Here is a 16,171-nt window from a genome sequence, read left to right as displayed (position 1 = left end):
TTTCAGATGAGAGTCACATTTCATTCTTTTTCCATGTGACTGTCTCGTTAATACAGCACTTTTTTTTGTTTGTTTTGGGAGGTGCGTGAGCTGGGAATTGAACCGGGTTATCCTTTATGGCAGGCAAGAATTCTACCACTGAACTGCCCATGGGCCCCTGCCTGTACTTTTAAATTATCTGCCCACCGTACTTTGTGATCTCTGGGCATTACATTAAGCTGTACGGAATTACAAGCTCACGTTCCCATTCTGGGCTCCATGTGTTAGGTTGTTTAAATGAACTATCCAGACAGATTGAATTGTTGTTTGTTACAGAAAATTTAGGTTTTGGACAAGATAAGGCTCTCTCCCTTTGGTCTCAAACAGTTAGGTGAAGTTCTAAAATACTGACGCTGTCATCCTTTATAGTGTATTCTGATTTATCGTAGACCCAACCACATGGGCCTCATTCTTACCTCTAATTGAAACTTGATCTGTTTTTCAATTTCTTTTACAGTGGAGGATTTTGAGCACCAGTTAATTTATGTATATAAGTTTTTTTACATTTTAAAAGTGTTTTTTTTTTTTTTTTTTCTGAAAATTGTGTTGATGATAAGCTGTAGGAAGCAAGGGTGGAAGGAGGGAAACCAGATAGGAGGCTAGGATTGTAGTCCAAGTGAGAGATGATTGTCCTTAGAGAGATGATGGTCCTTGGATTATCATTGCTAAGGTGGTGAGAAATAGTGGGATTTTGGGTATATTTTGTAAGCCAAAAAGACATCCTGACAGATTGGTTATGGAGAGTGACAGAGAGAGAGAGGTATCATATTTGAAGGACTCTGATTTTGGCCTGAGCGATTTGACATCAGCTGAGGTGAGGAAGGCTTAGTATGGGTGGAATATCATTGAGGGGAAAGATCTGGAGCCCATTTTTGGTTATGTGTCAAGTAAGAAGTTAGGTATGACATATCTAAACACCATCAGAGAGAGATGTAATCATCCGAAGTGTACAGTTAGTGGTTCACAATATAATATAACTGTGTATTTATCATCACAATTATGAGTCCTGGATGTCATGTCCCATGTAGGGGAGAGGGCAATGATTTCATTTGCAGAGTTGGATTTAGAGGGGGAGAGCTACATCTGAGCAACAGAAGAGGTCCTCCAGAAGTAGTTCTTAGGTTTACCTATAGATAGTCTAAGCTTCTCTGCTACATACAGCAGTTTCGCAAGAGCAAGCCTCAAGATCAAGAGATTGGCCATATTTTTGGTGTCCCTAATGTCTGACACAGTATTAGGGGTTTCCCCAGTGTTAAAATTTAGTACTTTCATATTTTTTCTCTCATCCCTCAAGGGACTTTGCCAGTGCTTTTTGATTATCTGCTTAAAATAGTCTAGGATATATCCAGGCATTCAGCTATACAGGCATTATTCTGGACTCCCTGTGTTTGAATTGTTTAAATATCTATCCAGACAGGTTGAGTTTTAGATCATGTGCTACAGAAAATTTAGGTTCTGGACAAAAGAAGCGTTTCTTCCTTTGGTCTCAAAGGGTAGATGAGGTTCTAAACGACAGACAATGTCTGCCTTACCCCGGTATTCTGAAACCTTAATCCTGACCTGATCGACTTCTTTCTTATCTCTAAATACCAGTTTATACATATTTAAAACAGCCTCTCAGACTCCAGAAATAGCAATTATCACTGTGGATAAATGTGACTGCTATAAGGGTTTATAATTTAGGCCCCTGTTTTCTTATAAATATTCTAACTGACACCATAAAATACTTGCTCCTTTGTTTCTGGCTTACTTTGCCTCACCAAATGTCGCACAGGTTCATTCACAGTGTTGCATGCTGCACAACTTTGTTCCTTTTTTGCAGCAGAACAATATTTGATCATATTTGTACATCATTGCTCTTCAATCTACTTCTCAGTCAGTGCATTCTTTAGCCACCTCCATTCATTGGACATCATTTATAATGTCCAAAGTCAACAGTCCATCAACAGTCTCAATTTTAGATAACTTTATTGTTCCAAAGAGAAAGATAACCAATAAATATACCCTCACCAAATAGAAAATCCAAACCTCACCTTAACTCTTGTCCTCCCCCGACACCGCCCCGTTATTTACTCCCAGTTTGCTGTGCCGCTGTTGTTCTTTTCCTGTTAAACATAGCCCATAGTGTGCAACGACCATTTCCCCCCATACCCTGAACTTTAAACAGTCTTTGTGCAAGATTCATATCTTTGAAGTAGATCATGCAAGAACTTATTTACATTTGTAGTGTTAATCAGTGGGACACATAGGTCTGGTCTATACATACCCTTTCAATCATGTTCACTTTCAATATGGTAATATTACTTGTAGACATACTAGTGAACCACCTTCACTTCTATCTATTCCTGTGCATTTAAGTTCAACCACATTAGCTAACTGTTCGTGTTCACCCATCTTTACCTTCCATGTATCTCTAGGTCCCCTGTATTCTGTCTTACAAGCCTCTAGGGCGGACCGTGGTGGCTCAGCAGGCAGAGTTCTCACCTACCAGGACAGAGACCTGGGGTTCAATTCCTGGTGCCTGCCAAAGCAAAAAACGTACAAGCCTCTGATTTTACCTTTACCGTGGTCATAACAGTGGAATCATACAGCATTCATCCTTTTGTGTCTGGCTTATTTCTCTTATTCTCTCTCTCTCTTTTTTAAATTTATTTTATTTATTAAACATACCAACATAAAAATACAAACATTCTTACCATGTGATCATTCTATTCTACATATATAATCAGTAATTCACAATATCATCACATAGTATATTCATCATCATGATTTCTTAGAACTTTTTTTTTAACACAACTTAAAATTGAGATAATTTAGAAGTTACAGAACACTTGCAAAAATAATACAAACCTATACAGAGAACTCCAATATTTTGATACCAGGATCCTGCAACTTTAACATTTTGTAACAGTTGCTGTTCCATTCTATCCATTTGTCTGACTACTTACCTATCTAATTTATAAACATCTGAGAGTAGATTGTATACATCATGTTCCTTGAACATAAAATACTTCCATGTACATTTCCTAAGAATAAGAATATTCACTTAACACATGGAACCTTGGATAGGACATGAGATTTTGTTGGTTTGTCCACAGTGATGTCTGGATGAATCCCAGAGTGATTTGATCAGTGAGTGGAAAAGTATTTGCAAAGTCCCCTTTGGGGAATGGTGAGAATGGGGAAAATTCAGCCTCCCCAAGTTGAATTCTTGATACTCTCACAAGCAGGTAGACAGCCAAAGCTATAGGCTGAGCCCCCAGTCTTGGAGTTTGTTCATATGAAGCTTAACCCCACAAAGAATAGATCAAGCCTACTTAGACCTAAGAATCACCCCCAAGAGAGTCTCTTTTGTTGCTCAGATGTGGCCTTTCTCTCTAGCCAACACAACAAGCAAACTCATCACCAAATGACAAGCAAACTCACCATCTTTCCCCTGTCTACATGGGACATGACTCCCAGGGGTGTGGACCTTCCTGGTAATGTGGGACAGAAATCCTAGAATGAACTGAGACTCAGCATCAAGGGATTGAGAAAACCTTCTGGACCAAAAGGGGGAAGAGTGAAATGAGACAAAGTGTCAATGGCTGAGAGATTCCAAACAGAGTCGAGAGGTTATCCTGGAGGTTATTCTTAGGCATTAAGTAGATATCACCTTGTTAGTCAAGATGTAATGGAGAGGCTGGAGAGAACTGCCTGAAAATGTGGAGCTGTGTTCCAGTAGCCATGTTTCTTGAAGATGATTGTATAATGATATAGTTTTCACAGTGTGACTGTGTGATTGTGAAAACCCTGTGTCTGGTTCTCCTTTTATCTACCTTGTCAACAGATGAGTAGAACATATGGAATAAAAATAAATAATAGGGGGAACAGATGTTAAAATAAATTTAGATTGAAATGCTAGTGATCAATGAAAGGGAGGGGTAAGGGGTATGGTATGTATATGCATGTATATTTTATGTTTTCGTTTTCTTTTTCTGTTTTTCTTTTTCTGAACTGATAAAATTTTCAAAGAAATGATGATGATGAATATGCAACTATATGATGATATTGTGAATTACTGATTATATATGTAGAACGGAATGATCAGAATAGGAATATTTGTGTTTGTTTGGTGTGTTTTGTATTTAAAAAATTAAATAAATAATTTAAAAATAAAGATTGTGATGAAAACACAACTATGTGATGATAATTGTGATCCACTGATTGTACACCATTATAAATGGTGTACAAATTCTTTAAGAATGTGTGTAAAGAATGTATGTTTGTTTGCTAAGGTTTACGATAAAAATATTTAAAAAAAACAAAAAAACAAAAAGAATATTCACTTAAGTAACCACCTTAATGACATTATCAAGTTCAAAATCTTTAACATTAATATAAAGTTTACAGTCTGTATTCCAACTTTTTCATGTCTTAATGACCAGTGTCCTTTTGTGCCTTTTCTTCTTCATTATAACCAGTCCAGGATCATATATTGCATTTAATTGTTGTTGTCTCTTTAGATGCTCTTTTTCCTTTTCTTAACTGTGGGAAGATGTAATTGAACATAAACTTTCCCATCCCCCCCCCCACTTTCTATTACCAAAGTCCGCTTTCTCTTACTTGACGCATACATTACAATTATTTAGAATGGAGAAATTTTTATGTTGAAAACCTCTTCTATTTTCCTTTGCTTAAAGAGATGTTGGGCCAAAGAATGATGAACAGGGGGGATTTTAAATAACTAACGATGCTTGTTTTGAGAGAGTTTTAAAATAGATTAATGGGAAAACACTAACTGAAAGGAAATGGGCAGCAGGAGAGTTTTTCCAACTGAATTTTTGAACAAGGTTGCATTAATCTCATGTTCCTCCATGTACCATTCTAATTTGGAAGCTGATCTGACAAGACAGGGCAAATCTCTTTTTAAGGAAGTTTTGATTCTTCATCACACTCCCCCCCGCCCTGTGCCTTTCTTTCTTTCTTTTTTTAAAATATTTTATTTTTAAAATTTTTGAATTAAAAAAAAAATGTAGCAACACACAAACACAAACATTCGTAACATATTCCGTTCTACCTATATAGTAATTCACAATATCATCACACAGTTGCATTTTCGTCATCATGATCATTTCTTAGAACATTTTAATCAATTCAGAAAAAAAAATAAAAAGAAAACAGAAAAAAATTCATACCATACCATACCCCCACTCCTCCCTTTCATCGATCACTAGCATTTCAGTCTACTAAATTTATTTTAACATTTGTTCCCCGTTATTTACTTTTAATCCATATGTTCTACTCGTCTGTCAATAAGGTAGATAAAAGGAGCATCAGACACAAGGTTTTCACAATCACACAGTCACATTGTGAAAGCTGTATCATTATACAATTATCTTCAAGGAACATGGCTACTGGAACACAGCTCCACGTTTTCAGGCAGTTCCCTCCAGCCTCTCCATTACATCTTGAATAACAAGGTGATACCTACTTAATGCATAAGAATAACCTCCAGGATAACCTCTCGACTCTGTTTGGAATCTCTCAGCCATTGACAATTTATTTTGTCTCATTTCGCTCTTCCCCCTTGGAGAAGGTTTTCTCAATCTCCTGATGCTGAGTCTCAGCTCATTCCAGGATTTCTGTCCCACGTAGACAGGGGGAGGGTGGTGAGTTTTCTTGTTGTTGTTGTCTTAGGCCTAATTTTAGGTAGGCTTAGGCTGTCCTTTGCAGGGTTGAGTTTCATATGAACAAACTCCAGGATTGGGGGCTCAGCCTATTGCTTTGGTTGTTCCCACTGCTTGTGAGAATATCAAGAATTCTCCAGTTGGGGAAGTTGAATTTTCCCCCCTTTCCCCATTCCTCTTGGGGATGACTCTTAGGCCTAATTTTAAATAGGTATAAGTGTCTGGCTTATTTCACTCAGCATTATGTCCTCACAGCTCATCCATCTTGTCATGTGCTTCAGGACATCATTTTTGTCTTACTGCTGCGTAACATTCCATCCTCTGTATATACCATATTTTGCTAATCCACTCTGTTGATGGGCATTTGCACTGTTTCCATCTTTTAGCGATTGTGAATAATGTTGCTATGAACATAAGCGTCCAAATGTCTGTTTGTATCATTGCTTTCAACTCTTCTAGGTGTATACCTAATAGTAGTATTGCCAAGTCATAGGGCAGCTCTGCTTTTTGTTTCCTAGGAAACTGCCAGACTGTCTTTCATAGCAGCTGTACATTCCCACCAGTAGTGGAAATCTGTCCCAATTTCTCTACATCCTCTCCAGCATTTGTAGTTTCCTGTTTAATAGCAGCCATTTTTATGGGTGTGAGCTGGTATCTCATTGTAGTCTTGATCTGCATTTTCCTAGTAGCCAGTGAAAATGAGCATCTCTTCATGTGCTTTTTAGCTATCTGTTTTTGCCCTTCAGAAAAATTCCTATTCATACCTTTCTTTCTTTTTTTAACTTTATTGTATAATATAACATATATACAAAGCGAAGAAATAAAAAAGCAGTAGTTTTCAAAGCACTCTTCAACAAGTAGTTACAGGACAGATCCCAGAGTTTGTCATGGGCTACCGTACCATCATCTCAAATTTTTCCTTCTATTGTTCCAGGATATAGTAGGCTAGAAAGAATGAGTACTCTTTTATAATCACAATCGATTTTTTTCCTTCCTTTTCTTTTATTGTGAAAAATAACGTATACAAAAACAATAAATTTCAAAGCGCAACACAGCAGTTAGTTGTAGAACAGATTTCAGAGTTTGGTATAGATTACAATTCCACAATTTTAGGTTTCTACTTCTAGCTGATATATTAAGATACTGGAGACTAAAATGAATATTAATATGATTCAGCAATCATATTCGTTTGTTAAACCCTACCTTCTCTGTATAACTCCAACATCGTCTTTGATCTTTCTCTCCCACTCTTCAGGAGTATTTCAGCTGTGGCCATTGTAACTTTTTCATGTTGAAAGGGGCTGTCAGTAATACGGGGTAGGAAGATGAAACTAGCTGTTGTTCTGGAGAGTATGGGCCCTCTTGGTTTCAGGACTTATCTGGTCCAGGGACCCATCTGGAGGTTGTAGGTTTCTGGAAAATTACCCTAGTGTATGGAACCTTTGTAGAATCTTATTTGTTGCCCTAGTTGTTCCTTAGGGTTGGCTGGAATGGTTTTGGTTTGGTTTGGCAAAATTATAATAGTTAGCAGTGTCTAGCTGAAGCTTGTGTAAGAGCAACCTCCAGAGTAGCCTCTTGACTCTATTTCAGCAGTCTCAGCCACTGATATTTTATTATTCTTTTTTTCCCCTTTTGGTGAGTAAAGAATTGTTGATCCCATGGTACCAGGGCCAGACTCATCCCTGGGAGTCATCTCCCATGCTGCCAGAGAGACTTCACCCTGGGAAAATTACTCTTCCATACACTAGGGTAATTTTCCAGAAACCTACAACCTCCAGATGGGTCCCTGGACCAGATAAGTCCTGAAACCAAGAGGGCCCATACTCTCCAGAACAACAGCTAGTTTCATCTTCCTACCCCGTATTACTGACAGCCCCTTTCAACAAGTCCCACGTAGGGGTAGGGAATGATTTTACTTGCAGAGTTAGGTTTAGAGAGAGTGAGGCAATATCTGAGGAACAAAAGAGATCCTCCGAAAGTAACTCCTAGGCATACCTATAGATAGGCTAAGCTTCTCTGCTACCTGCATAAGCTTCACAAGAGTCAGCCTCAAGACCAAGGTTTTGGCTTATTGATTTGGGTGTCCCAAATGTTTGATATAATATCAAGGGATTTCCTGATGATAAAATTTAATAGTTCGATATTTTTTCTCCCATACCTCAGGGGACTCTGCTGATAACTTTTTATCTGCTTAATATATTCTAACATGTGTTCAGGCATTTTATTAAGCTTATACAGGATTAAAGGCCCTAGTTCTTATTCTGGGCTCCCTGTGTTTCAATTGTTCAAATGAGCTATCCAGACAGGTTGAGTTAGGTTGTGTGCCACAGAAAATTTAGGTTCCGGACAAAATAGACCTTCTTCCTTTGGTCTCAAAGGTCAGGTGCGGTTCTAAAATATATATACACAGTGTCTTCCTTATCCCTTTGTTCTGAATTACCTTAATCGTGACCTGATCGGCTTTGTTCTTATCTCTAAATACCAGGTTATACATATATAAAACAGCCTCTCAAAATCCAGAAACAGTACTTACCACGCTGGACTAAATGTGTCTGCTATAAGTGCTTACAATCTAGGCCCCTGTTTTCTTATAGGCATTTTCTAAAGACCATACAATAATTGTTCTTTGGTTTCTGGTTTATTTTGTCTCACAGGTTCATTCACATTGTTGCATATCTCACGCCTTCATTCCTTTTTCTAGCAGCACAATATTTGGTCATGTGTACACTGTTGTTTGCCAATCTACTTCTCAGTTAGTGCATCCTTCAGCCACCTGCATTCATTAGGTATCATAATAATGCCCAAAGTCCACAGTCCATCAGTACACTCAATTTTAGATAATTTCATTGTTCCCAAGAGAAAGATAACCAGTAAACACACTCTCACCAAATAGGAAATCTAAACCTCCCCTTAACGCTTGTCCCTCTCCCCATTATTTATCCCTGGTGTTGCTGTGGTACTGCTGATGTTTTCCTGTTAAATATAGCATATAGCATGCAGTAGAAGTTTCCGCCCTATACCCTGGACTTAAACACTTTTTGTACAGGAATCATACTTATGAAGTAGTTCTTGCAAGAACTGATTCATATTTCTAGTGTTAATCAGTGGGATACATGGGTTTTTACAACCGCTTTTGATCATGTTCACTTTCAATATGGTAATACTACTTATAGACCCTCTAGAGAACCGCTTTCACTTCTCTCTATTCCCTTACATTTGAGTTCATCCTCATTAGCTAACTAACTGTTTATCCATCTCTAGTTTCTAAGTCCTCTATATTCGGTATTATAAGCCTCTGATTTTACCTTTACCATGGTCATAGAAGTGGAGTCATACAGTATCGTTTTTTGTCAGGTTTATTTCACTCAGCATTATGTCCTTAAGGCTAATCCATCTTGTCATGTGCTTCAGGATGTCATTTCATCTTACAGCTGCATAATATTCCATTCTGTGTATATACAGCATTTTGTAAATCCACTCGTCTGTTCATGGGCATTTGGATTGTTTCTATCTTTGGCAATTATGAATAATGCTGCTGTGAACATTAGTGTGAAAATGTCTGTATGTGTCACTGCTTTTAGCTCTTCTGGGTATATACCAAGTAGTGCTATTGCTAAGTCATAGGGCAAGTTGATATTTAGTTTCCTAAGGAACCACCAAACTGTCTTTCCTAGCGACTGTACCATACATTCCCAACAGCAGTGCATAAATGTCCCAGTTTCTCCACATCCTCTCCAATATTTGTGGTTTCTTGTTTGTTTAATAGCAAGCATTCTTACAGGTGTGAGGTGGTATTACTGTAGTCTTGACCTGCATTTACCTTATAGTTAATGAAAATGAGCATTTTTTCATGTGCTTTTGAGCCATCTGTATTTGCTCTTTAGAAAAATGCCTATTCATGTTTTAGCCCATTTTATAATTGGGTTGTTTATTCTTTTGTTGTTGAGTTGTGTTATTACTTTATGAATACAGGATATGAAACCTTTGCCTGATTTCAAACCTGTGCCTGATTTCAAAATGTTTTCTCCCATTGAGTTGGCTGCCTCTTCACCTTTTTGACAAAGTCTTTTGAGGTGCAGAAACATTTGATTTGGAGGAGTTCCATTTACATATTTTTTCTTTTGTGCTTGTGGTTTTGTTGTAAAGTTTAGGAAGCTACCTCCCATTATTAGGTCTTGAAGATGTTTCTTTACATTTTATTCTAGAAGCTTTGTGGTGCTAGTTCTTATATTTAGGTGTTTGATACACTTAGAGTTAATTTTTGTGTAGGGTGTAAGATAGTGGTCCTCTTTCATTCTTTTGGCTATTGAAAAATAGTTCTCCCATGCCTGTTCATTGATTGAAAAGACTATTTTGTCCAATTCAGTGGATTTGGGGGGCCTTGTCTAAGACCAGTTGACTATAGATTTGGTGGTCTATTTCTGAGCTCTCAATTCAATTCTGTTGGTAAATGCTTCTATCTTTGTGCTAGTACCATGCTGTTTTGACCATTTTGGCTTTATAATGAGTTTTAAACTCAGGAAGTGTTAATCCTCCCACTTCGTTCTTCTTTTTTAGGATGCTTTTAGCTATTCCGGGTCTCTTTCCCTTCCAGATGAATTTGGTAAGTAGTTTTTCCAAGTCTTCAAAGTAGTTTGTTGGAATTTTGTTTGGTACTGCGTTGAATCTGTAGATAAATTTGGGTGGAATTGACATTTTGGCTATATTTAACCTTCTTTTCCATGAGTAGGGAATATCTTTCCACCTATTTAGATCTTTGATTTCTTTTAGCAGTGTTATGTAATTTTCTATGTTCAAGTCCTTTACATCCCTAGTTAAGTTCATTCCTAGGTATGTGATTTTTTTTTTTTTTATGGGTAGGGTGGGGTGCATGGTCTGGGAATCGATCCTGGGTCTCCTGAATGGAAGATTAGGATGAGCATTCTACCACAGGAACCACCTGTGTATCCTATTTTCCAAGTACATTTTAACAAGTAGTTATAGAACAGATTTTAAAGTTGATTTGGGTTACAATTCCACGATTTTTCGTTTTTTTCTTCTAGCTGTTCCAAGACACTGGAGACTAAAAGAAATATCAGTATAATAATTCAGCCGTCATACTCATTTGTTAAACCCTACATCTCTGTATAACTCCCGCATCAAATTTTATCTTTCTTCCAGTCTTTAGGGGTATTTGGGCTATGCCCATTCTAACTTTTTCATGTTGTAAACAGCTGTCGATAATATGAGATGGGGGATGGAACTAGTTGATGTTCTGGAGAGGCTGGCTCCTCTGCATTTCAGGACTAATCTGGTCCAGGGACCCATTGATACTTGATTCTTTTAGTTGCTATTTTAAATGGAATTTTTTTCTTACTGACTCTTCAGTTAGGTCACTGCTTGTATATAAAAATGTTACTGATTTTTGCATATTAATTTTATATCCCACCACCTTGCTGAATTTTTTTATTAGCTCAAGTAACTTTGTTGTAGATTTCTCAGGATTTTCCAAGTATCATGTCATCTGTAAATAATGAAACTTTTACTTCTTTTTCAGTTTGGATCCTTTTATTTCTCTTTCGTGCCTGATTGCTCTAGCTAGAACTTCTAGTACAATGTTGAATAACAGTGGTGACAGGGCATCCTTGTCTCATTCCTGGTCTTAGGGGGAAAGCTGTCACTCTCTCTCCATTGAGTATGATGCTTGCTATGGGTTTGTCATAATATGCTCTTTATCATATTGAGCAAGTTACTGTGATTCCTACGTTTTGAAGTGTTTTTATCAGAAAAGGATGTTGAATTTTGTTGAATGTTATTTCAGCATTAGTTGAGATGATGGTGTGATTTTTTTCCCCTTTCGATTTGTTGATGTGCTGTATTACATTAATTTATTTTCTCGTGTTGAACCATCCATACATTCATGGTATAAGCCCCACTTGGTTGTGATGTTTAATTTTTTTAATGAGTTGTTGGATTTGATTTGCTAGTATTTTGTTGAGATTTTTTTGCATCTGCATTCATTAGGGAGATTGGTCTGTAGTACTCTTTTCTTGTAGTATCTTTACCCAGTTTGGGCATTGAAATGATGTTAGCTTCATAAAATGAGTTAGGTAATGTTCCTTTTTCCTCCGTTTTTAAAAAAATTTAAGCAGAATTGGTGTTAGTTCTTTTTGGAACATTTGATAAAATTCCTGAGATGCCATCTGGCCCTGGGCTTTTCTTTGTAGGGAGATTTTGATGACTGGTGAATCTCTTTAGATGTGATTGTTTTGTTTAGATCTTGTATTTCTTATTGAGTCAGAGTAGCTTGTTTGTGTGTTTCCAGGAATTTGTCCATTTCATCCAAGTTGTCTAGTTTGTTGGCATAGTTATTGATGGTATCCTTTTATGTTTTTTCGCCCCTTCACGGTCTGTGGTAACGAAACCCCTCTAATTTCTGATATTTTTTATATTCTCTCTTTATTTCTTTGTCAGTCTTGATAGTGGTCCATTGATTTTTATTGATTTTCTCAAAGATCCAACTTTTGGTTTTATTAATTCTTTATTGTTCTTTTGATCTGTTCATTTAACTAGGCTTTAATCTTTGTTATTTCTCTTTTTCTGTTTGCTTTGGGGTTAGCTTGCTGTTCTTTCTCAAGTTCTTCCAGTTGAGCCATTTACGTCCTTAATTTTTGCTCTTCTTTTTTTTTTATTAATTAAAAAAATTTTTTTTAAATACCAAAAAAACACCAAACAGACATAAATATTCCTAACTTTTGATCATTCTGCTCTATATATATAATCAGTAATTCACAGTATCATCACACAGTTGCATATTCATCATCATTATCATTTCTTGGAACATTTGCATCTATTCAGAAAAAGAAATAAAAAGAAAACAGAAAAAAATTCATATGTACCATACCCCCCACCCTCCCCCTCGCCCATCACCAGCATTTCACTTTAAATTTATTTTAACTTTTGTTTCCCCATTATTCATATTTATTCCATGTTTTACTCATCTGTTGATAAGGTAGATAAAAGGAGCATCAGACACAAGGTTTTCACAATCACATAGTCACACTGTGAAAGCTATATCATTATACAGTTTTATCTTCAAGAAACATGGCTACTGGAATACAGCTCCACACTTTCAGGCAGTTCCCTCCAGCCTCTCCATTACGTCTTGACTAACAAGGTGATATCTATTTAATGCCTAAGAACCTCCAGGATAACCTCTCCACTCTGTTTGGAATCTGTCAGCCATTGACACTTTATTTTGTCTTATTTCACTCTTCCCCCTTTTGGTCGAGAAGGTTTTCTCAATCCCTTGATGCCGAGTCTCCACTTATTCTAGGATTTCTGTCCCATGCCGCCAAGAAGGTCTACATCCCCGGAGTCATGTCCCACATAGACAGGGAGGGTTTGCTTGTTGTGTTGGCTGGAGACAGAGACTGCATCTGAGCAACAAAAGAGGTCTTGGGGGTGAGTCTTAGGCCTAATTTTAAGTAGGCTTGACCTATCCTTTGTGGGGTTAAGCTTCATATGAACAAATCCCAAGATTGGGGGCTCAGCCTATAGCTTTGATTATCCCCACTGTTTGTGAGAATGTCAAGAATTAACTTGGGGAAGTTGAATTTTCCCCTTCTCACCATTCCCGCAAGGGGACTTTGCAAATACTTTTTTATTCACTGTTCAAATCACTCTGGGATTTACTGGGGCATCATTCTGGACAAACCAACAAAATCTCATGTCCTAATCAGGGTTCCATGTACTTATGGTATTCAATTAAGCTGTCTACATAAGTTATATTAGGAAATGCTCTAGTCAAAATATAAATTTTGTAACAAACATTTTTTGCTTTAGTCTCACACATAAGGTGACATTTTAAAATATTAATTACCATCTATTTTCAGCACCCTGCAGTAATGACATTCCTTTATTCTTCCTCATGCAAAAACATTTTTAAAATTTGTACATTGTACATTTCACTATTGTTATACACTCTAAGCATTCCTAGATTATACCATCTCAGTCTTTAACATCTATCTTTCATAAAGCTGGATTTTATTTCTTAATCCATTCTGACAATCTGTATCTTTTAATTGGTAAATTTAGTCTGTTAACATTCAAAGTTATTACTGTGAAGGTGTTTCCTTTTTTTAAATTGAGAAATCTTCACATGCATTCATTCTATATATGGTGTACAATTGATGGCTCACAATATCATCACATAGTTGTGTATTCATACATGGTTGTTTTTTAGAACATTTGCATCACTCCAGAAGAAAAAACAGAAAGAGAAAAGAAAAATTAATACACCTTACACTGCCCGTTCATTGACCACTAGTATTTCCATCTACCCAATTTATTTTCTTATTTGTCCCCCCTATTTTATTGATTGATTGATTGATGGAAATATAGCTTTATTTCTCTTGAGCTGGGCCAGGCAGCATCCAGGCTCAACTTCTGGAACTGTTTTTCGGTGCCGTCAGCTTTGGTGGCCTTGAGCACGTTGAAGTGCAAGGTCTTGCTTGGGGGGCCGGCACTTGCCCGTGGTGATGATGTTGCCAATATGGACGTCCCTGAAGCAGGGGATGGGTACACGGACATGATCTTATGGTGCTTCTCAAATCGGTTGTACTTGTGGATGTAGTGGAGGTAGTCCTGGCAGATAATGATGGTCCTCTGCATTTCATCTTGATCACCGCACCAGACAGGATTTGCCCTCAGACGGAGATGTTGCCAGTGAAGGGACATTTCTTGTCGATGTAGGTTCCCTCAGTAGCCTCCTTGGATGTCTTGAAGCCCAGACCAATGTTCTTGTAGTAACTTGGGAGCTTCTCTTTGCCAGTTTCTTCAAGCAGTACCCTCTTCTTGTTTTGAAACATGGTTGGCTGCTTTTGATAGGCATGCTCGGTCTCAATGGCCACCATCTTCCCCGCACCGCTGTTATTTATTTATTTTTAAAGCCATAATTTTTACTCAACTGTCCATACCCTAGATATAAAGAGCAGCAAACACAGTGTTTCCAGAATCACACAGTCACATTGTAAACATTATATCTTTGTACAGTTGTCTTCAAGAATCTAAGCTAATGGAACACAACTCACAGTTTCAGGTACTTCCCTCTAGCCACTCCAATACACCATAAACTAAAAGGAGATATCTATATAATACATAAGAATAACTTCCAGGATAACCTTTTGACTCTGTTTGAAATCTCTCATCCACTGAAACTTTGTTTTGTCTCATTTCTCTCCTCCTCCTCTGGGTCAAGAAGGCTTTCTCAGTCTCTTGATGCTGGGTGCCAGCTTATCCCGGGCTTTCTGTCCCACATTGCCAGGGAGATTTATACCCCTGGGAGTCATGTCCCATGTAGGGGAAAGGGCAGTGAGTTCACCTGCCAAGTTGGATTAGCAAGAGAGGTCACATCTCAGCAACAAAAGAGGTTCTCTAGAGGTGACTCTTAAGTCTGATTTATGTTGGCTGAGCCTGTCCTTTGCAGGAATAAGTTTTATAAGGACAAACCTTGCGGAATGGGAAGGGTCCACAGAGGCGGGGATGCGGATCTGTGAGTGTGTAGGGGTGGGGCACAGGTTGTAAATTGCAAAATATGGGTCAGGGACTGGTAATGTCAGGTGGGGGGTGGGGCCCTGGTATAAGTAGGGGTGGTTGAGGCTGGGGTGCACACCTGTGCGGGGCTAGGACTATGTTGCACAGATGCACACGTGAGCACCTGCCAGGTGTGGGTTCAGGGCACTTCTGCCAGGGACGTGGGGCACGCTTGTGCACATGTGTGGTGCAGAGCAGTTCGGGTGCAGGGGTGAAGAGGTTGGTGCACAGATACGTGGGTACCCAGGCAGTGACTGTGTGGGTCTGGGAGCTGGGGCCCTGATGTGTGTTGTTCCAGGGGGCTGGGCCCTGGTGTGACAGTGTACAGAGCTCCGTGGCAGTGGGGCAAGGTTGCCTCCGCGTGGGCTGAGGGCAGGTATGGCCTCGATGCGGAGGTCAGTGCTTGCCCAGAGCTGGGGGCATGTGGCGGGGGTGTGCCGATACTCATCCTTGGATCTGGGTGGGCTAGACACTGATATATGGGTGTGCAGAGCTCAGGGGTGTTGGGTTGTGGCGGGGTTCCTTGACTGTATGGGCTGGGAATGGGTGTGGCCTGAGCATGAAGGTGAGCACCTTCAGCTCAGATGTGCAAGCCACTACAGGGGGCAGAGTGCGAGGTGGGGGTCAAGGGGCTCGGCACAGGTGCATGGGTCTCAGGAGAGGCAGGATGAGACTGGGTTTGTGAGATGAGAGAGAGTTAGGTTGTGTTGGGGCAGGTGTTCTCTGTGTGCACAGAGTGGTGGCGCTTGGAGCACAGTGTGAGGGCAGGTAATGAGGTTCGTGTGTTTGCGGTATGAGGGGAGTCGCAGGTCATGGCTGGCATGCATGAGGGTAGCACATTCAAGGAATATGGCTTCGCTTACTTTGTTGTCCCATCTCCCTGTCTGTGC

The 16,171-nt window shown here is 38.8% G+C and overlaps 1 protein-coding gene and 1 pseudogene across 9 annotated transcripts in view; one reads left to right on the top strand and one right to left on the bottom strand.

The window, feature by feature from the left end:
• CNOT1 (CCR4-NOT transcription complex subunit 1) overlaps window positions 1-16,171 on the top strand; it is a 160,827-nt gene that overhangs the window by 49,619 nt on the left and 95,037 nt on the right. Inside the window, exon 3 of one of the 9 annotated variants that reach the window (XM_077132591.1) lies at window positions 10,266-10,311. The exons of the other annotated variants lie outside the window; for them this stretch is intronic. The gene's annotated coding sequence lies outside the window, so the exon portion shown is untranslated. The remainder of the gene's footprint in view (window positions 1-10,265; window positions 10,312-16,171) is intronic. 9 annotated transcript variants of the gene reach the window in all.
• LOC143658437 (small ribosomal subunit protein uS17 pseudogene) lies at window positions 14,061-14,602 on the bottom strand (annotated as a pseudogene).

This window comes from Tamandua tetradactyla, chromosome 16 (genome assembly GCF_023851605.1).
Source record: "Tamandua tetradactyla isolate mTamTet1 chromosome 16, mTamTet1.pri, whole genome shotgun sequence".
NCBI lineage: Eukaryota > Metazoa > Chordata > Mammalia > Pilosa > Myrmecophagidae > Tamandua > Tamandua tetradactyla.
The sequence above is the reverse complement of the archived record's forward strand: the minus strand, read 5'-3'. Positions and strand labels throughout refer to the sequence as shown.